This window comes from Herpailurus yagouaroundi, unplaced genomic scaffold (genome assembly GCF_014898765.1).
Source record: "Herpailurus yagouaroundi ecotype Mexico unplaced genomic scaffold, PumYag 187, whole genome shotgun sequence".
Taxonomy (NCBI): Eukaryota; Metazoa; Chordata; class Mammalia; order Carnivora; family Felidae; genus Herpailurus; species Herpailurus yagouaroundi.
Window position 1 is genome coordinate 23,144,521 of NW_024412418.1, and position 27,791 is coordinate 23,172,311.

The 27,791-nt window shown below is 39.5% G+C and overlaps 1 protein-coding gene and 1 pseudogene across 1 annotated transcript in view; one reads left to right on the forward strand and one right to left on the reverse strand.

The window, feature by feature from the left end:
- The window catches only part of METTL15 (methyltransferase 15, mitochondrial 12S rRNA N4-cytidine), a 259,172-nt gene that overhangs the window by 13,117 nt on the left and 218,264 nt on the right, over positions 1-27,791 (reverse strand). The window contains exon 10 of the transcript XR_005796943.1: positions 8,094-8,322. The gene's annotated coding sequence lies outside the window, so the exon portion shown is untranslated. The remainder of the gene's footprint in view (positions 1-8,093; positions 8,323-27,791) is intronic.
- LOC121043623 (40S ribosomal protein S26-like) lies at positions 1,887-2,322 on the forward strand (annotated as a pseudogene).

The window sequence follows — 27,791 nt, forward strand, 5'->3', positions numbered from 1 at the left end:
AAATCAGGGCCAGGGGCAGACTTTTATATCTCCATGTTGACCAGGGGACATAACCTTAGGTGAAGTAGCTGTCTTCAGGATAAGGCCAATCTCCTCAGGGGCCTCAGTCATGAGCTATCAGTCATCAACATGCAGCCAATAGGGGAATTAGTGTTTCAGTCTTAAAGCAGGTAGGATGGGTAATCAGGCCAACATACTACAATGACTACTACAGACCTCTGTTCGGTCTCCAGGATCATACAGGAACTCAACTACTTTCTCTTAGAAGGCAGACACAGTATTCTCACTATCCCCGTGCCTTAACACAGTGCTTGACACCTAGAAAGTGCTCAGTGAGCTTGTTGACTAGCATTCCCCTGAAAATCAGAGTCAGGCTTGTGCTTCACGTGACACTAAGTTCAAAAGGACAAACAATCTTGGGTTCCAAACTGTGAAGGCAAAATCAAGTCCCTTTTGAAGTAGAAGGAAATTGTGGGCAAGGATAATTGTCAGATAATGTCAGAGAATGCTGTGTATAAAATATACATGTGGAAGAAACTCTCCTAAATTGATTTCATTATATTTTATTTTAATTATGACTGGTTTATTAGAATCAGCTCACTGCTTCTGCAGATTTCAATAAGTAGTGTGTTTGGTGGGAAGGAATCTGCTAAGATGTAATCTTAAACATGGATTGTTTTGAATAAATGATTTCATTCATTTAGCTTATGCTTAATACATATTCATTTGTGTATCAGGGACCATGATGTACATATAAAGATAAGTAGTGCTTGACTCTTTCATAGTCCTGGGAAGAAACCAGCACAAACTAATGATTATAGGAAATCAAGGTAAGAATTTTGTTGGAAAGGACAGAAGAGCCACTTCCAGAAAACAGCAGCAATGGTGTCATTAAAAAGATGAAGTTTCATTAATGTCTTTATGTGTACACCTCTCTTTCAGTGTAGAATCTAGTTATAAGAAAAATATCTAGGGGCACCTGGGTGCTCAGTTAAGCATCTGACTTTGGTCAGGTCATGGTCTCACAGTTCGTGAGCTCAAGCCCCGCATAGGGCTCTGTGGTGACAGCTGAGAGCCTGAAGCCTGCTTCAGATTCTGTGTCTCCTCTCTCTCTGCCCCTCCCCTGTTCACATTCTGTCTCTCTCCCTCTCAAAAATAAATAAACATTAAAAAAATAAAAGAAAAATATCTAATATCTTCAGTGCATGTGGACCTCCCAGCATAGGAAGATTAGAACTGAGTCCTTAAAACATTCTAGGAATTTTTTAGTATTGAGAATTTTTGTCTTCTGCCATCTCTAAGACCACACTCCTTTTTATAACTTCCATCCCCCCTATTTGTGAGCCACAGTGTGTCAGTGAAACATCAAAAGGAGAACAAAAAGAAAATTAGACCCAAATACGACTGAATGTGATTTTCAGAGCTGTACAAATTGAATAATACCAAAATTCATACAAATTCCTCAACATTTCTGTTGTGGTGAAAGATTTTCTAATTGTTCCTGCTCCTTCCCAACTGCCCTTACAAAGATATATTTTTTGTTGTTGTTAACCATCTGCTAATTAACAGAAATGGAACTCTTATGTGTCATAGAGCCTTGTGACAACCAAATCTAATTGCTCAAGATTGATCTTTCCTTCCTTTATCTCTTTGTCTTCTTTCCTTCTTCCTTCCTTCATTAATCTTCGAGCAAAGTATAAAGTACAAGGGTAAAAAGGCATGACCCCTACATATACATATATGCATATTGATACATGCATGTATATGATATATATGTATATGTATGCACATACATACAGTGCACACTTGCCATTTTAAATACATATATAGTAGTATGCAGAAGAGGCAGTTACACAATTTGGGAAAGAAATTCAAGGAAGGCCTCTCTAGGGTCCTCGTTTCCAAGATGACCAAGAAAAGAAAGAACAATGGTCATGCCAAAAAAGGCCGCGGCCACGTGCAGCTTTCTGGCTGCACCAACTGCATCCATTGCGTGCCCAAGGACAATGCCATTAAGAAGTTCGTTATCTGGAACATAGTAGAGGTTGCCGCGGTCAGAGACATTTACCAAGCGAGTGTTTTCGACGCCTATGTGCTTCCTAAGCTATATGTGAAACTACATTACTGGGTGAGTTGTGCTGTTCACAGCAAGAGATAGTCAGGAATTGCTCTCGTGAAGCACAGGAAGGACAGAACACCGCCACCTTGATTTAGACCTGCGGGTGTTGCCCCACGATCTCCACCAAAGCCCATGTAAAGAGCTAAGTCATTAAGGATTGAAGAAAAACTGTTCTCTGGAAAAATAAAACAGAGATTGTACTTAAAAAAAAAAAAAACAAAAAAAGAAATTCAAGGAAGGGTTCCTGAGGATTAACACCTAAGTGATAAATGATGATGTGGTAGTAGCTACCCTTCAAGATGGCCCCCAAATGATCTTCATCTCCTGGTGTTCACATCCTTGTGTAGTGTCTTCCCACAGTGAAGCAGGGCAGACCTGCATGACCAAGAGAGGACTGCAGTAAAAATGTTCTCTAACTTCCAATGCTAGAAAACAAAAGGCTTTGCACCTTCAGCCTTGGTCTCTTGGATTATTTGCTCTAGGAAAGCCAGTCCCCATGCTATGAAGACTCTCAAGCAGCCCTAAGCAGCGGCCCATGTAGAAGGGCCACCTGCCAACAGCCAGCCCCAACGTGCCAGCCATGTGATTGTGCCACTTTGAAAATAATCCTCCAGTACAGTTAAGTCTTCAAATGGCTCCAGCTGACACCTGACAGCAACCCTTGAAAGACCCAAAGCAGAATTGCCCAACTAACCCACTTCCAAATTCCTGTAGAGACACTCTGAATAATAATAAATATTTATCATTGCTTTAAGTTATTAAGTCTTGGGGCAATATGTTACACAACAATAGAAGACTAATATAGTTGGGCAGGCTTAGGCAGGTGAAGGTCATGGGAGTTTAGTGAAGAAGGAAAATGGAAGGTGTTCTATGAAAAACAGAAACAACAAAAGCTCTGAATATGTCAGGAGCTAAAAATGAAACTCTAGTGCAAGAGAGTTAATCTTAGGATAGAAAAGTTTTTTTGTTGTTGTCGTTGTTGGTTTTTTCTAATGTGGTTGGAGAGGTAGCCAGAGCCAAGACATGAAGTGTTTTATTAGTTAATAAATTTGAAGTGGATCCCAACAAAGATTCTCAACAGTGGACTCTGCATCTCTAGGTTCAGCGGAATTTACAGAGTTAAAATCTTTGTGGGCATAGCCTTCAAATATGCTTTTTAATAACATCCTCAGCTGATTCTCAAGTCCATGCAAATTTAAGAATGTGGTGACAAATGAAGAGCAATTGACAACTTTTTAAGAAAAAAAGAACTTAGTCAAAACTGAGTTTCAGATGGACCATGGCAGCTATGTGGTGAGTGGATTGGAGAGGGACAGACTGTTCACTGGCAGGCAGTTAAAACAGTTTTCACAGAGAAAGCTGCTTGCTTTCCAATCAGCCTAGCTGAAATCCTGTGTCCGATATCTGCTTATTATCCAGGGCATCAAATTCAGACCTAATCTGGCCTTTAAAATCTAGCAATAGACCATACTATCTAATAATAGCTAATGTTTAGTGTACATTTATTATCTGCCAGGCATGTTAAGAAGCACTTTTATAACGCATAGAGAAGCTAAGTGAGTAGTTCAAGGTCACAAAGCTGGTAAGTGGCAGAGCCAGGACTCAAACCCAGAGCCAGTGTTCTCACTCAGTGTCTTCTAATGTGGTTCCTGTACTTCACAGTTTGTTATCCTGCAATGGGGTCCCCATGGAACACTTATCTATTTACCTTCAAAAATTTCACATAGCTAGTTGATCTTCACCACTCTGATTTTCTGTATAACGTTTATCCTCCTGACATGTTTCCTCTGTTCCTAAAGCAGTGGAGAAAACACCAGCTCTGGAGTCTGTTGTGTTCAAATCCTGCCTTTGATTAATTAGATATATGATCTTAGAGAAGTCTTTTAAACTCATAATTTGTTTTCTCATCTGTAAACTGGTAATAAAAAAAATGTTTATAAGATTATTGTGACAATTGGGTAAGAAAACATTTTTAAAATGCTTAGTATACCTCCTGGCCCATATGAGGTGCTCAATAAATGGTAATTTTCTGTCTCTTTCCTGTCAATGTCTTCTACAGTTCAGAGGTCACAAACTCATGAACTTGAGAGCCATATGCATCTACTAGATACATTTAATTTGGTTGGTATAATGTTTTTTGATGTGTGTGTTAAAAAATACATAGCATAAAATTTACCATCTTAATCATTTTTAAGTATACAGCACTATAGTGTTAAATATATGTACATTGTTGTGAAATAGATCTCTAGAACTTTTTCATCTTGCAAAACTGAAATTCTATATCCATGGAACAACACCCCCTTTTGTCCCTCTCCCTAGCCTCTGGCAACTACCATCCTACTTTGTGTTTTAAAGAGTTTGACTACTTATACAGGTAGAATCATGCAGAGTCTGCCTTTTTGTAACTGGCTTATTTAACTTAGCATAATCTCCTTCAGGTTCATCTATGTTGTAGCATATGCCAGAATTTCCTTCTTTTTAAAGGCAGCATAATATTCCACTGTATGTATATTTCACACTGTTTTTATCCATTCATCTGTCAGTGGGCATTAATGTTGCTTCTGCTTTTTGGAACTTTTAAAATTAATTCTGCAATGAATATGAGTGTGCAGTATCTCTTCAAGGTCCTGTTTCAATTCTCTTAGATATACACCCAGAAGTGGAATTGCTGGATCATACGGTAATTCTATTTTTAATTCTTTGAGGAACTTCCATATTGTTTTCCGTAGGGGCTGAACCATTTTACATTTCTGTTAAAAATGCATAAGGCTGGGGTGCCTGGGTGGCTCAGTTGGTTAAGTATCTTGGCTCAGGTCATGAACTCAGGGTCATTAGATGGAGCTCCACATCATGCTCTGCACTAAACATGGAGCCTGCTTAAGATTCTCTCTCTTCTGCTCTCTCAGCCCCTCCCCCACTCACTCAGGTGCACACATGGGCAAGTGCTCTCTCTCCCTCCCTCTCTAAATAATAATAATAATAATAATAATAATAATAATAATAAAAGTACACAAGGGTCCAATTTCTCTACATCCTCACCAACACTTGTTATTTTCTGCTTTGTGTGTGTGTGGGTGGGGGGTGTTTGTTTTGCTTGTTGTTTCCTTTGTTTTGCTTGAGTGTTTCCTTTGTGGTAGTTTTTAAGTTTGATGTAGTACCATTTGTCTATTTTTTCTATTATTGTTTGTGCTTTTGGTGGGTCATATCCAATAAATCATTCCCAAATCCAATATCATGGAGATTTTCTCCTATGTTTTCTTCTAGGAGGTTTATAGTTTTAGGTCTGACATTCAGGTCTGTCTTAGTTTATTTAGGCTTATTATCACAAATACCATAGACTGGATGACTAATGAACAATAGAAATGTATTCCTTACAGTTTTTTTTAAGAATATACTTAAAAGAATGCTTGTTTGTTTGTTTGTTTGTTTGTTTATGTCTGAGAGAGAGGGAGAGCACAAGCAGGGTAGGGGCAAAGAGCAAGGGGGGTGTGGGGGACACAGAATCTGAAGCAGCCTCCAGGCTCTGAGCTGTCAGCCCAGAGCCTGACATGGGGCTTGAACCCATGAACTATAAGATTATGACTTAAGCCGAAGTTGGACATCTAACAGACTGAGCCACCAAGGCACCCCTATTTCTTACAGTGCTGGGGGTAGAAAGTCCAAAATCAAAACAGAAGCAAATTTGATGTCTAGTAAGAGCCTGCTTTCTGATTATTAGTTGACTATCTTCTTTCTCTGACCTCATATGGCAGAATGGGTGAGGGAGCGCTCTAGAGTTTCTTTTATAAGAGTATTAATCCCATGCATGACGGTCCACCCTCACAACCTAGTCACCTCCCAAAGGTCCCACCTCTAAATATCATCAGATTGGGGGTTAGTTTCCAACATAATTTTGCAGGGACACAAACATTCATTCACTGGGCCCCCAAAATTCATGTCCTTCTCATAGCAAAATACAGTCATTCCATCCCAATATCTCCCAAAGTCTCAACTTATTCCAGCATCAACTCAAAAGTCTAAAATCCAAAGCCTTATCTAAATATCATCTAAATTAGATAGAGGTGAGACTTGAGGTATGATTTATCCTGAGGCAATTTCCTCTCCAGCTGTGAACCTGTGAAATCAAACATGTTATGTGCTTCCAAAAGACAATTGGACAGGCATAGAACAGGCATTCCCATTCCAAAAAGGAGAAATAGAAAAGGAGTGACAGGTCCCATGTAAGTCTAAAACGTAACAGGGAAAATTCTATTAGACCTTAAGGCTTAAGAATAATCTCTCTTTAGAGGTGCCTGGGTGGCTCAGTTGGTTAAGCATCTGACTTCTGCTCTGGTCACGATCCTATGGTTCATGGGTTTGAGCCCTGCATCGGGTTCTGTGCTGGCAGCTCAGAGCCTGGAGCCTGCTTTGGATTCTGTCTCCCTCTCTCTCTGCCCCTCCCCCTGCTCATACTCTGTCTCTCTTTCTCAAACATAAATAAACATTTAAAAAATTAAAAAAAAAAAAAAGAACACTCTTTGGCTTGCTATTCTGCCTTCTAGAACCATAGGGCTAACATTGTCACCCCCAAGGCTTAGCAGAACATTCCTATGGCCAGCTCTCTGCTGGGGCCTGCCTCAGTAGTTCTCTCAGAATGAGGTTGAAATCCTATGGTTCCAGGAAGCTCCATCCTTTGAAACCTAGGTAGAGGCAGTCGTGCCCCTTGGGCCTGTGGTGGCAGAGATGGCACCACACAGATGCCACCAAAACTTGCTGCCTGTTCTGCTCTGCACTGGGGCCCAGGGGAGCAGCACTTGTGGTGGCTGAGGAGCATGGTGCTATGGAGCAAAGAGCAGAGCCCTGAATGTGAGGCAGTGCTGGGTAGCAAGCACCAAGGTTCTTCAAGTGCCAGAAGCCCCTCCTTTGAAACTGTTCTACCCTATGAGCCCTTGCACTCTTCGCCTGTGATGGGAGTGGCAAATCTGATGATCTCTGAATTGCCTTTGGGGTCATTCTTCCATGGTCTTATAGAATAGCTCTGCCTCAAGTTAAGTTGGCCCACTTCACTTATTTCATTAAACTATCACATGGCTACACCCTTAGTGTTTAATTTAAAAAATTTTTTTTTTAATGTTTATTTATCTTTGAGAGACAGAGCATGAACAGAGGAGGGGAGAGCGAGAGGGAAACACAGAATCTGAAGCAGGCTCCAGGCTCTGAGCTGTCAGCACAGAGCCCAATGCGGGGCTTGAACTCATGAACTGTGAGACCATGTCCTGAGCTGAAGCCGGACGCTTAACTGACTGAGCCACCCAGGCGCCCCATAGTGTTTAATTTTTTTAAATGTTGAAAGGCTTAGAATTTTGTAAATCTTTTAAGTTCTACTTCCCTTTTCCTTAACAGTTCCATCTTTAAGTCACTTTTCTCTTCTCATATTTTCCTATAAGCAGTCAGGATGTGCCAAGCCACACCTTCAACACTTTGCTTAAAAATAGCTTCAGCTAAACATCCAATTTCATTGCTCAAAAGTTTCACCTTCCACAAAACACTAGAACATGAACACAATTCAGCCAAGTTCTTTGCCACTTTATAATAACAAGGATGACCTTTCCTCCAGTTTCCAATAACATGTTCCTCATTTCCATATGAGATCTCATCAGAATGTCCTTTACCATCCATATTCCTACTAACATTCTTTTTAAAATTATTTAGTATTCTCTAAAAAGACTGAGGCTTTCTCTACAGCTCCTTTCTTTTTCAAGCTATAAATAAAATCACCCTTAACAGTCCGTTTATAACAATGTAGGTTTTTTCTAGCGTGCACCTCAAAACTCTCCCAGCTTTTGCCCATTAACCAGTTCCAAAGCCATTTCCACATTTTTAGGTATTTGTTAAAGTAGCACCCTACTTCTATGTACATATTTCTATTTTAGTCTGTTTGGGATACTATAACAATACCATATACTGGTATAAACAACAAAAATTTATTTCTCACCATTCTGGAGGCTGGGGAGTCCAAGATCAAGGTGCCAGCAGATTTGGTGTCTACTGAAGGTATGCTCCCTGCTTCACAGATGGCTGTCTTCTCACCATGTCCGCACATGTCAAAAGGGGTGAGGAAGCTCTCTATGATGTCTTTTATGAGGGCATTAATCTTTTACATGAGGGCTTCACTTTCATAATCAAATCTTCTCCCAAAGGTCTCATTTCTAAATACCATCACACTGGGAATTAAAGTTCAACACATGAATTTTGGGGAGGACACAAACATTAAATCTATAACAAAGTGTTTAATGTATTTTCTTTTTCTTTTTCTTTTTTTTGATGGTAGAAAATCAAATTTACTAGTGTATATACAAGGAATCCACATAGATATGGGAATTCCAAAGACAGTCAGGCAACATGTATGTGTGTATACACACACACACACACACACACACACACACACACACATACACATATATATACATATATATAAATATACATACATATATCTGTAAATATTCATACATATATCTATAAATATACATATATATAGCTATAAATATACATATATATACATATATATGTATACATATATATATACATATATATATATATGTATATATATATATATCTTAGGGGTTTTTTTTATATGGTATAAGATAAAGGTAAATTCACTATTTCCATGGATATTCAGTTTTCCCAACACCATCTGTTGAAACTATCCTTTCCCTGTTGTGTAGATTCAGCAGCACCCTGTTGAAAATCATTTAACCATAGACATCAGGGCTTATTTTGGGGCTGTCTATTCCATTGTTCCATTGGTCTATGTGTCTGTTTTTATGCCAGTGCCATACTATACTTTTTTGATTACTATAACTTTGATTACTGTAACTTTTTAAAATCAGGAAGTATGAGGCCTCCAGCTTTGTTTTTCTTTCTTAAATTTGTTTTGGCTCTTCAGTGTCCTTTCAGATTCCATATGAATTTTAGAATAATTTTTTTCTATTTCTGGAAACAATGCCATTAGAATTTTGAAAGAGATTGCACTGAATCTAAAGATCATGTGGGAAGAATGGACATTTTAACAATATTAGGTCTTCTAATCCATGAACATGGATGTCTTTCATTTATTTGTATTTTACAATTTTTTTTATCATTTTGTAATTTTTAGTGTACAAGTCTTTCTTTTCATCTTTTCATCTTTTTCCTTTTCTCTTTCCCCACTATTTTATTTAAAGAGTGTTTATGGTGATTAATTTTCTAGTATAGTCTTGAGGCCACAGGATGTCCCAGTGCAGTGTGTCTGAATAAGAGCAAGAATTGACATGCTCAAATGCACAGGTGACCAAAAAGGCCTTCTGCCCTCCAGTCTTTGGAAGCACCAGTGTGTCATTGGCATGACAATAGCTACAGGATCTTAGGCCATGGCTCAGTGTTGCTGCTGAAACAAACTGGGAGGTAAGGTAGGAGGTGAGTACAGCGGCTAAACGCCCAAAGGGTGCCCATGCTGGGAAGTCTGTTACCCAGCCTGTGTGTCTCAGCAGCTACAAGTCTGGAAACCATGGGCCTTTGCTATCTGGATCCCTTATTGGGTTCTGAGATGAAACCAGTGTGAGGTTTGGGAAAAGCCACTATGGTTCAAGCCAGTGACAGGCATGAGGCTTTGCCAGAACCCCAGGCATCCTTCCAGAGTTGCCCACATCAGAATTTCAGGCAGCCAGAATCAGGGTGGTGGGTCTCCATGAATGCCATACTTCCTGATCTCCTGTCCATAGTTCCAGCCTTGATCTCTCAAGAGATTAAATTATTAATCAAGAGATTGAATTATTAAATGTCTTTCTGCCTTAAATTTCTCAAGTGGTTTTGATTTTCCTGACCAAACCCTGTGAAATAAACTGATGCTGACCTGGGTAGAGACAGTTTCCAGTCCTCTTCTCGGTGAACACAACCCCACATTACTGTCAAGGGGAGACAGAGACCCTCTTGAGCTGCATTTCAAGAAGAGGCAGAAAATGAAAACTCCATGTGATGGTAAAGAAGGATATGAAAGACCACCCTGGAATGAGTGTCTCTTCCTCTTCTCATCCAGAGGTCACAGAAAACTCCAAGTGCTCCTGCTTTGAGAGTTTGGTTGTCCCCAAAGGCTGATGGACTAGGATTCACCCTGGAACTCATATACTATCTTTGGAAGTACTGTCCTAGTTGTTCTCTCGGAAATCAGGACTGGGACTGCAAGGCCTCCTCAGACATCTGGAGTTTTCTGGACACCAAAAACTCAGACTGGGTTTTGCTATGGGATAGGCACTCTTCATGTCTGAAGGCCTACAGCAGACTGAGTCTGTGGTGCCACATGAGATAGGTAGTCAGTGCAGTCAGTGTCAGCAGAAGCAGAGCGGCTGCTACTATCCTTGCAATAGAGGAGTTGGTGCTGCTGGCACCACTGCTACCTCCATGTTGGTGTAGGTGGGCTCTGGTGCTTCAGCAGGTTATACACCATGTCATCAAACATGAGCACTCACAGCTCAGCCACATTATGAGTTTGTGGGCCAGGGTGCCAGTATGGAAAGGTGAAGCACAGTGTGATGATGCCTGAGTGAGTCAGTGGCTGCATCAGGGCTATAGCATGCATTCCTAAGGAAGAGTAAGGAGGCAAGGCCCATGGGCAGTGGCTGGAGAGGAGCAGCATTAGGACAATCAGCTTGTCCCAGGTCTGTGACCTACTTGGTTAAGTTGATTTCTAAGTAATTTATTCTTTTTTATGTTATGCTAAATGATTGTTTTTCTTCATTTTTTTTTCTTTTTTAAGATTATTTTAAAAGTTTATTTATTTATTTTGAGAGAGAGAGGGAGCATAGTGGAGGAAGAGCAGAGACAGAGGAGAGAGATAATCCCAAGCAGCCTTTGCACTGTCAGTGCAGAGCCTAATGTGGGGCTCAAAGTCATGAACATGAGATCATGACGTGGGATAAAATCAAGAATCAGACACTTAACTGACTAAGTCACACAGGCGCTGCTTTCTTAATTTCATTTTGGATTGTTCATTGTTAGTGTATAGAAATGCAACTGATTTCTATATGTTGATTTTGTATCCTGCAATTTTTCTGAATTAAGTTTTTAGTTCTGACAGCTTTTTGTGTGTGGAATCTCTAGGATTTTCTACATTTAAGATTATATCATCAGTAAATATCTTCCTTTCCAACATGGATGCCTTTTATTTCTTTTTCTTGCCTAATTGCTATGGCTAAAACTTCCAGTACTATGTTTAATAGAAGTGGTAAGAATGGAAACCCTTGCCTTGTTCCAGATCTTAAAGGAAAAGCTTTCAGTTTTTCACAATTGAGTATGATGTTAGCTGTGAGTTCTTCATCTATGGCCTTTATTATGTTGAGGTAGTTTCCATCTATTCCTAGTTGGTTGAGTGTTTTCATTATGAAACAGTGTTCAATTTTCTCTAAAGTTTTTTCTGCATCACTTGAGATGATTATCTGGTTTTTTGTCTTTCATTCTGTTAAAGTGGTGTATTACATTTCATATGTTAAACCATCCTTGCATTCCAGGAAAACATCCCATTGGTCATAGTACATAATCCTTTTAATGTTCTGTTGAATTTGGTTTGCCAGTATTTTGTTGAAGATTCTCGCATCAATCAGGGATAATGGTCTATGGGGTTTTGCTTCTTTTCTTTTTATACCTTTGTCTAGTAATCAGAGTAATGCTAACCTCATAAAATGAGTTTGAAAGTGTTCTCTTAACTTTTTTGGAAGCATTTGAGGATTGGTGTTAATTTTCATTTAAGTATTTGGTAGAATTCTTCAGTGAAGCCATTTAGTCCTAGCCATCTAGTTTCTTTGTTGGGAGGCTATGAATCCTGATGCATAATTGATTTATTTATGATTTAATCTTAGGAGGTCTTATGTTTCTAGGAATTCATCTATTTTTTTCTGGGTCATCCAATTTTTTGGTATATAATTGTTCCTAGTAGTTTCTTATGACCCTTTTTATTTCTTAAAATTTTTTTTCAACGTTTATTTATTTTTGGGACAGAGAGAGACAAAGCATGAACGGGGGAGGGGCAGAGAGAGAGGGAGACACAGAATCGGAAACAGGCTCCAGGCTCTGAGCCATCAGCCCAGAGCCTGACGCGGGGCTCGAACTCACGGACCGTGAGATCGTGACCTGGCTGAAGTCGGATGCTCAACTGACTGCGCCACCCAGGCGCCCCTGACCCTTTTTATTTCTGTGGCATCAGTTATAATATCTCCTCTTTCATTTCAGGCTTTGTTGAATTTCCCTGTGTTTTTCTTAGTATAGCTAAGGATTTGTCAATTTTGTTCATATTTTCAAAATACCGACTCTCAGTTTTGTTAAAAATGTTACTATTGTTTTGCTATTTTCTCTTTATTTCTATCCTAATCTTTATTATTTCCTTCTGTTAATTCTGGGTTTAGTTTGTTCTTCATTTCTATTTCCTTGCAATATAAAATTAGGTTGTTGATTTGAGATCTTTCTTCTATTTTATTAATGTAGGTGATTACCATTATAAACTTACCTCTTCGTTCTGTTTTTTCACCCCATACATTTTGGTATGTTGTTTCATATTCATTTATCCTAAGATATTTTGTAATGTCCCTCATGATTTCTTCTTTGACCTGTTAGTTGCTCAAGAGTATGTTGTTTAATTTCCACATATTTATAAATTTTCTAGTTTTCCATTTACTGTTGATTTTTAGGTTTTATTCCATTATGGTCAAAAAAGATACTTGGTATGATTTCAGTTTTCTTAGATTTGTTAAAACTTTTTTTTTAACTGTTACATGGTTTGTAACCATATAACATGTGATCTATCCTGGAGTATGTTCTGTATGTACTCCAGAAGAATATCCATTTTGCTGTTTTGGGGTAGAGTGTTCTGTATATGTCTGATATGTTCAATTGGTCTATAGTGCTATTCATTTCCTCTATTTTCTTATTTATCTTATGGCTGGTTGTTCTATCTTATATTGAAAATAGGACATTGAAATCTCCTACTATCATTGTGTAACTATCTACTTGTCCCTTCGATTCTATCAATGTTTGCTTTATATAGTTAAATGCTCTGATATTAGTTGCATATATAATTGATATATCTTCCTGTGGAATTGACCCTTTTATCATTATATAATGTCCTTCTTTGCCTCTTGTGATGATTTGTGACTTATAGCCTATTTTTCCTGAATTAAGTATGTAAGTATGGCCACCCCTACTTTTTCTTGGTTACAGTTATATTGAATATCTTTTTCTATCTTTTCACATTCAGCCTATGTGTGTCCTTATATCTAAAATGAGTCTCTTATAGGAGCACCTGGGTGCTCCTAACTGACTGGCTCAGTCAGTTAAGCATCAGACTCTGGCTCAGGTCATGATCTCTTGGTTTGTGAGTTTGAGCCCTGTGTCAGGCTCTGTGCTGACAGCTTGGAGCTCAGAGCCGGGAGCCTGCTTTGGATTCTGTCTCTCCCTCTCTTTGCTCTTTCCCCACTCGTGCTGTCTCTCAAAAAAATAGAACTTTTTAAATGGGTCTCTTATAGATACGTTATAGTTGGATCTCATATTCTTGATCTATTCAGCCACTCTGTGTCTTTGATTGAAGAATTTAATCCATTTAAATTTAAAGGAAGGATTTACTATTGACAGTTTGTTCACTATTTCCTACATGTCTTATAGTTATTTTATCCTTCCTTTCTTCTCTTCCTTCCTTATGTTTTATTGATTTTTTTGTGTGTGGTAATCTGCTTTAATTCCTTTCTGATTTTCTTTTGTGTATCTTCTATAGGTTTTATGTGTTTGCATGGTTACTATGGGGATTACATGAAACATCTTATAGTTCTGGGGCGCCTGGGTGGCCCAGTCAGTTGGGCGTCCGACTTCGGCTCAGGTCATGATCTCCTGGTGAGTTTGATCCCCGCGTCAGGCTCTGTGCTGACAGCTCAGAGCCTGGAGCCTGTTTCAGATTCTGTGTCTCCCTCTCTCTCTGACCTTCCCTCATTCATGCTCTGTCTCTCTCTGTCTCAAAAATGAGTAAACGTTAAAAAAAAATAAAAAAAAAAACATCTTATAGTTCTAACAATCTATTTTAAACTGTTACCAACTTCAATTATATACAAAAACTCTACTCCTTACACGTCCTTCCTAGTTTGTCAATGTCATAAATGACATGTTTTTATATTTTGTATGCATTAATATAGTTTTATAGTTATTTGTTACAATTTTATATTTTAAATTCTTTGCTAGAATCAAATATGATTTATGCACCACCATTAAAGCATTCTGTGCTTACCATAGATTTATGATTTCATATGCTAATCATATTGCTGTTAGCACCCTTTTGTTTCAACCTGAAGGAGTCCACTTAGCACTTCTTCTAAGGCAGGTCTAATGCTAATGAACTCCCCCAGGTGTTGTTTACATGGCTAGGTCTTTATTATCCCTCCTTTTAAGCATTTTTTAAATTTATTTTTGAGAGAGAGAGAGAGATACACACAGAGTGCGAACAGGAGAGGGACAGAGAGAGAGAGGGAGATGGAGAATCCGAAGCAGGCTTCAGGCTCCGAGCTATCAACACAGAGCCAGATGTGGGGCTTGAACCCATGAACCGAGAATCATGACCTAAGCCGAGTCAGACGCCCAACTGATTGAGCCACCCAGGTGTCCCTTCCTCATTTTTGAAGAACAGTTTTGTGAGATAGAGTTTTCTTGGTTGGTAGTTTTTTGTTTTCTGTTTTTTTTTGTTTTTTTTCTTTCATCACTTTGAATGCATCTCCACATTTTCCTTCTGGCTGATATATCTGCTAAAAATCTAATGAGAGATCCTTTGAGAGAAGATGGCGGCATAGGAGGACGCTGGGCTCACCGCGCGTCCTGCTGATCATTTAGATTCCACCTACACCTGCGTAAATAACCCAGAAAACCGCCAGAGGATTAGCAGAACGGAGTCGCCGGAGCCAAGCGCAGACGAGAGGCCCACGGAAGAGGGTAGGAAGGGCGGCGAGGCGGTGCGCGCTCCACGGACTGGCAGGAGGGAGCCAGGACAGAGGGGTGGCTCGCCGGCCAAGCAGAGCCCCCGAGTCAGGCTTGCAAAAAGCGGAGGGGCCTGACGGACTGTGTTCCGACAGCAAGCGCGACTTAGCTTCTGGGAGGTCATAAGTTAACAGCTCTGCTGAGAAAGCGGGAAGGCTGGAGGACAAAGGGAAGGAGAGCTGCTGAGCCCCCGGACGACAGAGCTCAGTTTGGTGGGGAACAAAGGCGCTCGCCAGCGCCATCTCCCCCGCCCATCCCCCAGCCAAAATCCCAAAGAGAATCAGTTCCTGCCAGGGAACTTGCTCGCTCAGCGCAAACACCCAACTCTGCGCTTCTGCGGAGCCAAACCTCCGGCAGCGGATCTGACTCCCTCCTGCTGCCACAGGGCCCCTCCTGAAGTGGATCACCTAAGGAGAAGCAAGCTAAGCCTGCCCCTCCTGCCCCTGTGCACCTTGCCTACCCACCCCAGCCAAGATGCCAGATCCCCAGCATCACAAGCCTGGCAGTGTGCAAGTAGCCCAGACGGGCCACACACCCCACAGTGAATCCCGCCCCTAGGAGAGGGGAAGAGAAGGCACGCACCAGTCTGACCGTGGACACAGCGGTGGGCTGGGGGCAGATATCAGGTCTGACTGCGGCACCGCCCACCAACTCCAGTTATACACCACAGCACAGGGGAAGTGCCCTGCAGGTCCTCACCACACCAGGGACTATCCAAAATGACCAAGCGGAAGAATTCCCCTCAGAAGAATCTCCAGGAAATAACAACAGCTAATGAGCTGATCAAAAAGGATTTAAATAATATAACAGAAAGTGAATTTAGAATAATAGTCATAAAATTAATCGCTGGGCTTGAAAACAGTATAGCTCACAGCAGAGAATCTCTTGCTACAGAGATCAAGGGACTAAGGAACAGTCACGAGGAGCTGAAAAACGCTTTAAACGAAATGCATAACAAAATGGAAACCACCACGGCTCAGATTGAAGAGGCAGAGGAGAGAATAGGTGAACTAGAAGATAAAGTTATGGAAAAAGAGGAAGCTGAGAAAAAGAGAGATAAAAAAATCCAGGAGTATGAGAGGAAAATTAGGGAACTCAGTGATACACTAAAAAGAAATAATATACGCATAATTGGTATCCCGGAGGAGGAAGAGAGAGGGAAAGGTGCTGAAGGGGTACTTGAAGAAATAATAGCTGAGAACTTCCCTGAACTGGGGAAGGAAAAAGGCATTGAAATCCAAGAGGCACAGAGAACTCCCTTCAGACGGAACTTGAATCGATCTTCTGCACGACATATCATAGTGAAACTGGCAAAATACAAGGATAAAGAGAAAATTCTGAAAGCAGCAAGGGGGAAACGTGCCCTCACATATAAAGGGAGACCTATAAGACTCGTGACTGATCTCTCTTTTGAAACTTGGCAGGCCAGAAAGAATTGGCACGAGATTTTCAGTGTGCTAGACAGAAAATATATGCAGCCGAGAATCCTTTATCCAGCAAGTCTGTCATTTAGAATAGAAGGAGAGATAAAGGTCTTCCCAAACAAACAAAAACTGAAGGAATTTGTCACCACTAAACCAGCCCTACAAGAGATCCTAAGGGGGACCCTGTGAGACAAAGTACCAGAGACATCACTACAAGCATAAAACATACAGAAATCACAATGACTCTAAACCCATATCTTTCTATAATAACACTGAATGTAAATGGATTAAATGCGCCAACCAAAAGACAGAGGGTATCAGAATGGATAAAAAAACAAGACCCATCTATTTGCTGTCTACAAGAGACTCATTTTAGACCTGAGGACACCTTTAGATTGAGAGTGAGGGGATGGAGAACTATTTATCATGCTACTGGAAGCCAAAAGAAAGCTGGAGTAGCCATACTTATATCAGACAAACTAGACTTTAAATTAAAGGCTGTACCAAGAGATGAAGAAGGACATTATATAATAGTGACAGGGTCTATCCATCAGGAAGAGCTAACAATTATAAATGTCTATGCACCGAATACCGGAGCGCCCAAATATATAAAACAATTACTCATAAACATAAGCAACCTTATTGATAAGAATGTGGTAATTGCAGGGGACTTTAACACCCCACTTACAGAAATGGAGAGATCATCTAGACACACGGTCAATAAAGAAACAAGGGCCCTGAATGAGACATTGGATCAGATGGACTTGACAGATATATTTAGAACTCTGCATCCCAAAGCAACAGAATAGACGTTCTTCTCGAGTGCACATGGAACATTCTCCAAGATAGATCATATACTGGGTCACAAAACAGCCCTTCATAAGTTTACAAGAATTGAAATCATACCATGCATACTTTCAGACCACAATGCTATGAAGCTTGAAATCAACCACAGAAAAAAGTCTGGAAAACCTCCAAAAGCATGGAGGTTAAAGAACACCCTACTAACGAATGAGTGGGTCAACCAGGCAATTCGAGAAGAAATTAAAAAATATATGGAAACAAACAAAAATGAAAATACAACAATCCAAACGCTTTGGGACGCAGCGAAGGCAGTCCTGAGAGGAAAATACATTGCAATCCAGGCCTATCTCAAGAAACAAGAAAAATCCCAAATACAAAATCTAACAGCACACCTAAAGGAAATAGAAGCAGAACAACAAAGGCAGCCTAAACCCAGCAGAAGAAGAGAAATAATAAAGATCAGAGCAGAAATAAACAATATAGAATCTAAAAAAACTGTAGAGCAGATCAACGAAACCAAGAGTTGGTTTTTTGAAAAAATAAACAAAATTGACAAACCTCTAGCCAGGCTTCTCAAAAAGAAAAGGGAGATGACCCAAATAGATAAAATCAAGAATGAAAATGGAATTATTACAACCAATCCCTCAGAGATACAAACAATTATCAGGGAATACTATGAAAAATTATATGCCAACAAATTGGACAACCTGGAAGAAATGGACAAATTCCTGAACACCCACACGCTTCCAAAACTCAATCAGGAGGAAATAGAAAGCTTGAACAGACCCATCACCAGCGAAGAAATTGAATCGGTTATCAAAAATCTCCCAACAAATAAGAGTCCAGGACCAGATGGCTTCCCAGGGGAGTTCTACCAGACGTTTAAAGCAGAGATAATACCTATCCTTCTCAAGCTATTCCAAGAAATAGAAAGGGAAGGAAAACTTCCAGACTCATTCTATGAAGCCAGTATTACTTTGATTCCTAAACCAGACAGAGACCCAGTAAAAAAAGAGAACTACAGGCCAATATCCCTGATGAATATGGATGCCAAAATTCTCAATAAGATACTAGCAAATCGAATTCAACAGCATATAAAAAGAATTATTCACCATGATCAAGTGGGATTCATTCCTGGGATGCAGGGCTGGTTCAACATTCGCAAATCAATCAACGTGATACATCACATTAACAAAAAAAACCAGAAGAACCTTATGATCCTGTCAATCGATGCAGAAAAGGCCTTTGACAAAATCCAGCACCCTTTCTTAATAAAAACCCTTGAGAAAGTCGGGATAGAAGGAACATACTTAAAGATCATAAAAGCCATTTATGAAAAGCCCACAGCTAACATCATCCTCAATGGGGAAAAACTGAGAGCTTTTTCCCTGAGATCAGGAACACGACAGGGATGCCCACTCTCACCGCTGTTGTTTAACATAGTGCTGGAAGTTCTAGCATCAGCAATCAGACAACAAAAGGAAATTAAAGGCATCAAAATTGGCAAAGATGAAGTCAAGCTTTCGCTTTTTGCAGATGACATGATATTATACATGGAAAATCCGACAGACTCCACCAAAAGTCTGCTAGAACTGATACATGAATTCAGCAAAGTTGCAGGATACAAAATCAATGTACAGAAATCAGTTGCATTCTTATACACTAACAATGAAGTAACAGAAAGACAAATAAGGAAACTGATCCCATTCACAATTGCACCAAGAAGCATAAAATACCTAGGAATAAATCTAACCAAAGATGTAAAGGGTCTGTATGCTGAAAACTATAGAAAGCTTATGAAGGTAATTGAAGAAGATTTAAAGAAATGGAAAGACATTCCCTGCTCATGGATTGGAAGAATAAATATTGTCAAAATGTCAATACTACCCAAAGCTATCTACACATTCAATGCAATCCCAATCCTAATCAAAATTGCACCAGCATTCTTCTTGAAACTAGAACAAGCAATCCTAAAATTCATATGGAACCACAAAAGGCCCCGAATAGCCAAAGTAATTTTGAAGAAGACCAAAGCAGGAGGCATCACAATCCCAGACTTTAGCCTCTACTACAAAGCTGTCATCATCAAGACAGCATGGTATTGGCACAAAAACAGACACATAGACCAATGGAATAGAATAGAAACCCCAGAACTAGACCCACAAACGTTGGCCAACTCATCTTTGACAAAGCAGGAAAGAACATCCAATGGAAAAAAGACAGTCTCTTTAACAAATGGTGCTGGGAGAACTGGACAGCAACATGCAGAAGGTTGAAACTAGACCACTTTCTCACACCATTCACAAAAATAAACTCAAAATGGATAAAGGACCTGAATGTGAGACAGGAAACCATCAAAACCTTAGAGGAGAAAGCAGGAAAAGACCTCTCTGACCTCAGCCGTAGCAATCTCTTACTCGACACATCTCCAAAGGCAAGGGAATTAAAAGCAAAAGTGAATTACTGGGACCTTATGAAGATCAAAAGCTTCTGCACAGCAAAGGAAACAACCAACAAAACTAAAAGGCAACCAACGGAATGGGAAAAGATATTTGCAAATGACATATCAGACAAAGGGCTAGTATCCAAAATCCATAAGGAGCTCACCACACTACACACACGAAAAGCAAATAACCCAGTGAAGAAATGGGCAGAAAACATGAATAGACACTTCTCTAAAGAAGACATCCGGATGGCCAACAGGCACATGAAAAGATGTTCAGCGTCGCTCCTTATCAGGGAAATACAAATCAAAACCACACTCAGGTATCACCTCACGCCAGTCAGAGTGGCCAAAATGAACAAATCAGGAGACTATAGATGCTGGAGAGGATGTGGAGAAACGGGAACCCTCTTGCACTGTTGGTGGGAATGCAAATTGGTGCAGCCGCTCTGGAAAGCAGTGTGGAGGTTCCTCAGAAAATTAAAAATAGACCTACCCTATGACCCAGCAATAGCACTGCTAGGAATTTATCCAAGGGACACAGGAGTACTGATGCATAGGGGCACTTGTACCCCAATGTTCATAGCAGCACTCTCAACAATAGCCAAATTATGGAAAGAGCCTAAATGTCCATCAACTGATGAATGGATAAAGAAATTGTGGTTTATATACACAATGGAATACTACGTGGCAATGAGAAAAAATGAAATATGGCCTTTTGTAGCAACGTGGATGGAACTGGAGAATGTGATGCTAAGTGAAATAAGCCATACAGAGAAAGACAGATACCATATGGTTTCACTCTTATGTGGATCCTGAGAAACTTAACAGGAACCCATGGGGGAGGGGAAGGAAAAAAAAAAAAAGAGGTTAGAGTGGGAGAGAGCCAAAGCATAAGAGACTGTTGAGAACTGAGAGCAAACTGAGGGTTGATGGGGGGTTGGAGGGAGGAGAGGGTGGGTGATGGGTATTGAGGAGGGCACCTTTTGGGATGAGCACTGGGTGTTGTATAGAAACCAATTTGACAATAAATTTCATATATAAAAAAAAAATCTAATGAGAGCTCACTTGTGTGTGACAAGTTGCTCTTCTCATGATACTTTCAAGATTCTCTTTTTGTCTTTGAGTTTTAACAATTTGATTTTAATGTGTCTCAGTTTAGGCCTTGTTAGATTCCTCCTCGTTAGAGCTGTTTGAGCTTCTTCAACCATTATTTCCTCAAATAAGCTCTCTGTCACCTTTTCTCTCTTCTCCTTCTGGGACTCCTGTAATGCATATATAGTAGTCCCCCTTTATCTGCAATCTAGCTTTCTGTGACTTCACTTACCCGTGGTCAATTGCAATCTGGAAGCAGTTGATCCTTCCTCTGAAGTATCATCAGAATGTTAGTGGTAGCCTAATGCTATACCACAATGCCTACATCATTCACTTCACTTCATCTCATAACATAGACATTTTATCATCTCACCTCATCACAAGAAAAAGAAGAATGAGTAAAGTATAATATTTTGAGATAGAACACATTCACATAACTTTTATTATGGCATATTGTTATAATTATTCTATTTCAATATTATTGTTGTTAATCTCTTAATATTCCTAATTTATAAATGAAATGCTATCATAAGCATGTAGTTATAGGAAAAATCATAGTATATATAAGGTTCAGATACCCTATGGAACACCCCATGGATAAGGGGGAATTACTATATTGTTCCATAGATGGTGTTCCACAAGTTCCTTTGGCTTTCTTCATTTTTCTTCTTTCCTTTTTTGTTTGTTTCTTCCTCTGAGTTGATATTTTCAAATTATCTGTCTTGAGTTTGTGATTCCTCTGTTTGATAAAGTCTGTTGTTGAATTCCTCTAGTGAATTTTTTAATTTAGTTACTATATTCTTCTACTCCAGAATTTTTGTTTGGTTCTTTTTTCCAAAGTTTCTATTTCTTTGTTGATGAATGTTTTTGTCATTCATCATCTTCCTGATTTTGTTTAGTTGTCTGTGTTCTCTTGAAGTTCATTGAGTTTTTTGAGATAATTACTTTGAATTCTTTAATAGATAAGTCATCAAATTCCATTTCTTTTGGATCAGTTTTTGGAGATTTATTTTGTTTCTTTGATAGGGCTATGTTTCCTTATATTTTCATATGCCTTGTTATTTTTTTTCAGTCATTTTTTTTTTTAGAGCCTTTTTATTTTTTGCTAGGATCTGGGCATTCAACAAAACAGCCACCTTTCCTGTTCTTATGAACTGGATACATACAGAGAAAGATCTTTCCCAATCAGCTTGGCTAGAGATTCTGGCCTCTCAAGTCTTTTCTAAGAAGGCATCTTTTCTGGGCTTGTATATGCCATTTCTGAATTAGAGGGGTTTGCTGGTTCCTTTTTCTGGAGCTCATAATCTCTCTCTCCCTCTGGTGTATGGGCTCATAATCTCTTTCTCCTTCTGGGGTATGTGCGTACACTGCAGGTTTGCTCGAGTTACAATGAACCATTGAGCTCTTTTTTCTCAGAGGCCCCCACATATCCAAATATGCCAGTTCTCTATCAGCACTGTGAGTTAGGTAAGACATTGCCTGTCCCTCACGCAGTCCCCCAAAAAGCCAGAATGTTAGGCACACGTTCCACATTTCCCTTTCCCTTCTTAGAAAAAAGTGGGCACTTTATCCCAAATGCATTAAGCTGTGTCAGCTTGGGGAAAGGATTACCACAGGTAAAATGCAATGGCTTTTCTTACCCATTTCAGTGCAAGTTTTCTGGTTTTGCACTTGTTTGAGGTACTGTGTTGTCTTAACTAAATTTCTGAATTCTCATGAAGGCTTTTTGGTATATTGTTGTTAAGTCAGTGTCTCTGTGAGGAATGAAGTCTGGGGTGCCTATTTTACCATCTCGCTCTGACATAGTGTTTTTGGAAAATTTGTATTTGATTATAGATCAGCAGAGCATGCAGCTCAATTTAGTCCTCCCCTCACTTATCTTATATGGAGCCCTGAATGATACAGAATTGTCTTCCAGGCCCCTCTAGACACTCTATATCCATACATTTTCCAATGTTTGAAAACCCAGTATCAGAATACCATTCACAGGAAGCCTCACTACAGGAGTTTCACCTTCAAGAATGAAGGGATTACCACTTCATGAATGAACTAATTCAACTGATAAATAGTCTTAGCCTTCAGAAATTGAATTTTCATGATTTTTTTAACACTAAATTATAATCTACTTCTGTATTGTTTCTACTCATTGCTCCTATTCCTACCCTCAGGAGAAATTCAAACTAATTGGTCTGAGTTTGTTTTTGTTGTTGTTTCCTTTTAATTACATAGGGCAGTCCTTTATCTAAACATGAATACAATGACTCATTCTAGTTTCATCTGGTTCTGGATGAACATCCCCAAGCCCTTTTGTTGTATGAATCAAGGACTTCTTTCCATCTGTATGGCCTCCATGGAGTCTGGTTTGCTTTTGTCCTATCTAAAATTTTCTTTAAAAATTTTTTTTTCAACTTTTATTTATTTTTTTGGGGACAGAGAGAGACAGAGCATGAATGGGGGGCAGAGAGAGAGGGAGACACAGAATCGGAAACAGGCTCCAGGCTCTGAGCCATCAGCCCAGAGCCTGACGCGGGGCTCGAACTCACGGACCGCGAGATCGTGACCTGGCTGAAGTCGGACGCTTAACCGACTGCGCCACCCAGGCGCCCCTCTAAAATTTTCTTTAAAGGACTCCAGAACTTAACACAAGATTCCAAATGGTGTCAAGTTAACATTCTGCTTTTTTGTCCAATCCTCCACATATTTTTCACATAAAATAATGCCAATTGAAGTCTTCCATATTCTATTCTTGTGAAAGGAATTCCACAGTTTCCAGACTCAGAGTCCTAAAGGAGGAATATGATTAGCATAGAAAATAATAGGTTTTATTACTTCACTGAGACCCAACATACTCTGATGTTTAATATTCCCCACCTAGCGTTCTCTCTACTCTTTTCTTATATTTTTCTTAATATCACCATTGTGATTCTTTGCTCAATTATTTGGTGGGTCCAGTGTTTTGTGTAATTTATTTGTTTAATACTATTCCTATTTGACTGTAGCCATAAGAAAAGGAATCTTGGGGCGCCTGGGTGGCGCAGTCGGTTAAGCGTCCGACTTCAGCCAGGTCACGATCTCGCGGTCCGTGAGTTCGAGCCCCGCGTCGGGCTCTGGGCTGATGGCTCAGAGCCTGGAGCCTGTTTCTGATTCTGTGTCTCCCTCTCTCTCTGCCCCTCCCCCGTTCATGCTCTGTCTCTCTCTGTCCCAAAAATAAATAAACGTTGGAAAAAAAAAAAAAAGAAAAGAAAAGGAATCTTGTTTATCTTGTTCATGGATACAGCTGGTGTTTAGCATATCACTTGGCCATTATTGATCATCAATACATACTTATTGAATAAATAAAAATGCTCTCTCCATTTTTCTTTGAAGGTCATCTGCATTGGCTGGGTCTTCCAGGAAGCTGACATTGAGATGGAGTTATGAGTGTAATCAGTTTATTGGAATAATGTTTGTCAAAGATAACAGCGAGAGGAAACAGAATTAGGCAGGGAGAACCTTGAACAGTCTTCTCCAATCCAATGAGGAGCTCTAGAGCAAAAAGTACTCATTAGAGGAATTCTGTGTTGGGAAGAAATAGACAAGCTCCAGTATCCCAACCTCTTGGGAGCCAATACTATGGTTTGATCATATTTTCTGGCATGTTATAAGCATTAAGTAAATATTTACTAAGTGAAATAGCAATATCATAGGATTCTTTATGCTCTCCTCCCCCTGTCCAGGAAGGAAAGATGTGCTTTAAAAGAGGATACGGTTCTGGTAGTGTATTTATTAGAATTCCTCATTAGGAGGCAACAGAAACCAAATCTAGTTGGTATAAGTAAAGAAACATTTTTGTTTTGTTTTTGTTTTTGTTTTTTTGGGGGGTGGATATATTTTAAGGATAAAGAGATGCCTTACAGATCCTGAAAGATGCCAGGCCTCACAGATTCTGGAAAGCCTTCTGGATCCCAGGCAGTGTTCCTCTTCCACATCATGCCTGAGTCTACAGATTGGCTTTCTCCATTTCTCTTGTTCTCCAGGGGAAAGTGGCCATCCAACATCTTATGAGTTTACATTGTATGGTTACAATACAAACTATCAGCTGCTTCTCAGTTCCAAATACCAATTCTCATGAGAAGGATTAGGCTAAATAATCTGCTTGGTTCATCCTGAATCATGTTTTCAGCCCAGTTCCAATCAGCCTTGCCTAGGGAGTGAAGTGGGATGGTAGGTGAGGTGGTTGGATTATACAATGGAAATATGGCTGGTAAATTTATCTCATGCTTGTGACCTGGAGGAGCAGTTTGAACAGAATGAAGATAGCAAGTGAAAGAATGTATCTCTGGACATGAAAAGATGTCATGGTGACTGTATCCCTGGAAATCTTAAAAAAGAAGATTTAGGAGCTCCTGGGTGGCTCAGTTGGTTGACTGTCCAACTCTTGATTTTGGCTTGGCACATGATCTCACAGTTTGTGAATTTGAGCCCCTTGTCAGGCTCAGTGCTGGCAGAGCAGAGCCTGCTTGGGATTCTCAATACCACCCTCTCTGCCCCTCCCCTGCTTCTGCACATGCTTTCTTTCTCATTCTGTCAAAAAAAAATAAATAAACATTAAGAAAAAAAAAGAAGAGAAGCTTTAATGATGTGGTTTAGATATTCCCTTAGAGGCAAAACACCCTCTTAATGTCTCTTCCAGGTCCCATGACTCCAGTGATCAGGCACTCTCTCCTGAGGGGTGAGTTTCTTTTCTATGTCTTTTAAGACCATCTCGAGTCAAATTTACTTTTGGATCAGGCAGGTAAATGGAGATAGGGATCAAGGTGAAAGAACTGCACCTCTCAGAAATCACTCCAGAGAACTGGTATTAATAGGGTGTGGATGTTACTCTCTATAAAAATCACTCATATAATTAAAGTTGCTTCAGTTAGGAGGGTAACTGATTCTGCAAATTTAATAGTTGTTCTTTTAGTTAAATCAGTTTGTCAAAGAGCATGATGGGTACAGTTTTTTATGAGTTGCAAAGCAGAACAAATAATAATTTCTTATATATATAAATTTAAAACCAAAATTTACAATGCTATCCCAACAAATACTTTGACTGTTTGGGTCTCAGTGTCAATAGTTCACTAATTCTCTTACATATTCACTCATTATTTCATCTAACAAACACATCTCACGTGTCTCCACAATGTCAGGTTCTATGCTAAGTTTGGGAGATACAAAGGTAAATCACATAGTTCCTTCCCTTAAAGACACTACTATTTTGCAGAGATGGTCACATAAATAGGTAATCACAAGACACCAAAAAGTACTACAATGAAACCACATAATGGTGCTGAAGGAATCCAGGGGAGGCAGTAGGAAAGATTAACTGAAGTTTCAAAATTTAGATCTCTGAGATTCTACGTGTACTTTCTTTTTCTATTTCAGATCCAAAGTACTGCTTTTAGCATGAGGCACTTCTTCCCTAATTAATTTTTCATTTTTATACTTCATGCTTCAGTCAAAGTTGCAAGCCTGGTATAGTGCTTTTTACTGATTCTGTAACAAATTAGCACAAACTTAGTGGCTTAAAACAACACCTTTTATTACCCTTACAGTTTCAGTAGGAAGTATAATATGACATGATTGCTTAGGGCCTCACAAGGCTAAAATCAGTTCTCAGCCTTTTGCAGCCCAAGATTCACATCCAGGCTAACTGGTTGTTGACAGAATTCAGTTACTTGTGGTTGTTCCATGGTGGGTTGATGTTCCCATTGCCTTGACACATGGTCCCTTTTATTTTCAAGCCAACAAAAGCACATAGCATCCTCCTTGTATTTTGAATATCTCAGATTTCCTCTTCTGCTTTAAAGGGATCATGTAATCTCCCTATCTTAAAATCCACTGATTAGTAACTTTAATTACATTTGTGTAATTCTGTCATGTAACAACATATTCATGGGTGTAAAACCAGAAAGAGATAAGGTCACAGAACAAAAAATCTACCTATTATACCTGACATATGTATATTATTCTTCCTTTCTTTGCTGGTTGATTCCTTTTGAATCACTATAAAAAGTGACCAGTGTCTTAGACAGAAGATGTACTAAACTCAAAGGCAATGCCTAATAAAATGAAGATTTCTTTGGACTAGGTCAGGTGATTAAACCACTTAGTCCTAATTTGTGGTTTTCTTTCATTAAACCTCTCAGTCATTCTAGGGTAGTTAGTAAAGGTAGAGGCTGATAACCGAGCTGATTGGTATTGACTACTTACCATGAATCAGGCACATAAATTCATGTAATCCTCACAATGCTCTTATGAAGTAGAAGTATTACTGTGATTATTTGAAAGATAAAGTAATGAAGATCCAGAGAGTCTGTATAGCCAGACAGGAAATCCTGAGATGTAAATCTAAGGCTACTATCCAGTGTTGTTTCTCCTGGTAACCAGAGAGAAACTTTCTTTTATATGTAAACTAGGTGGGAAAGAAAAAAAGAGATGAGAAGGGAAGGGAATATTTATGTGTCCAACACATGCACACACACACAGTCTCATGGAATTCCCCAAGATATTCTATTTGGTTATATATTCTCCATTTATGGAAAAGGAAACTGAAGCTCATTCAGGTTAAGTAATTTTGCCAAGACCCTAGACTTTGTAAGAGGTAACCAGAGAACCACGTGTAAATCCAAAGTCTGTAGTCCTTCAGTTTATGCTACCTGTCCTACAAGTGACACACTCCTTCCAAAGTTAAAAGCAAAAGTTTTGCCTATTAGGAGCAGGAAATGAAAAGAGAAATGTTCTGTGTGCAGTGAACCAGGATGTTATTAGCACCCGTGAGGTTCTGGACACATCCATGGTGTCAGGCTCAAGTATGGAGCTGAATGTGCCCAATCTCTTCAATAAATGAGCCCTGAGGCCAGCACAC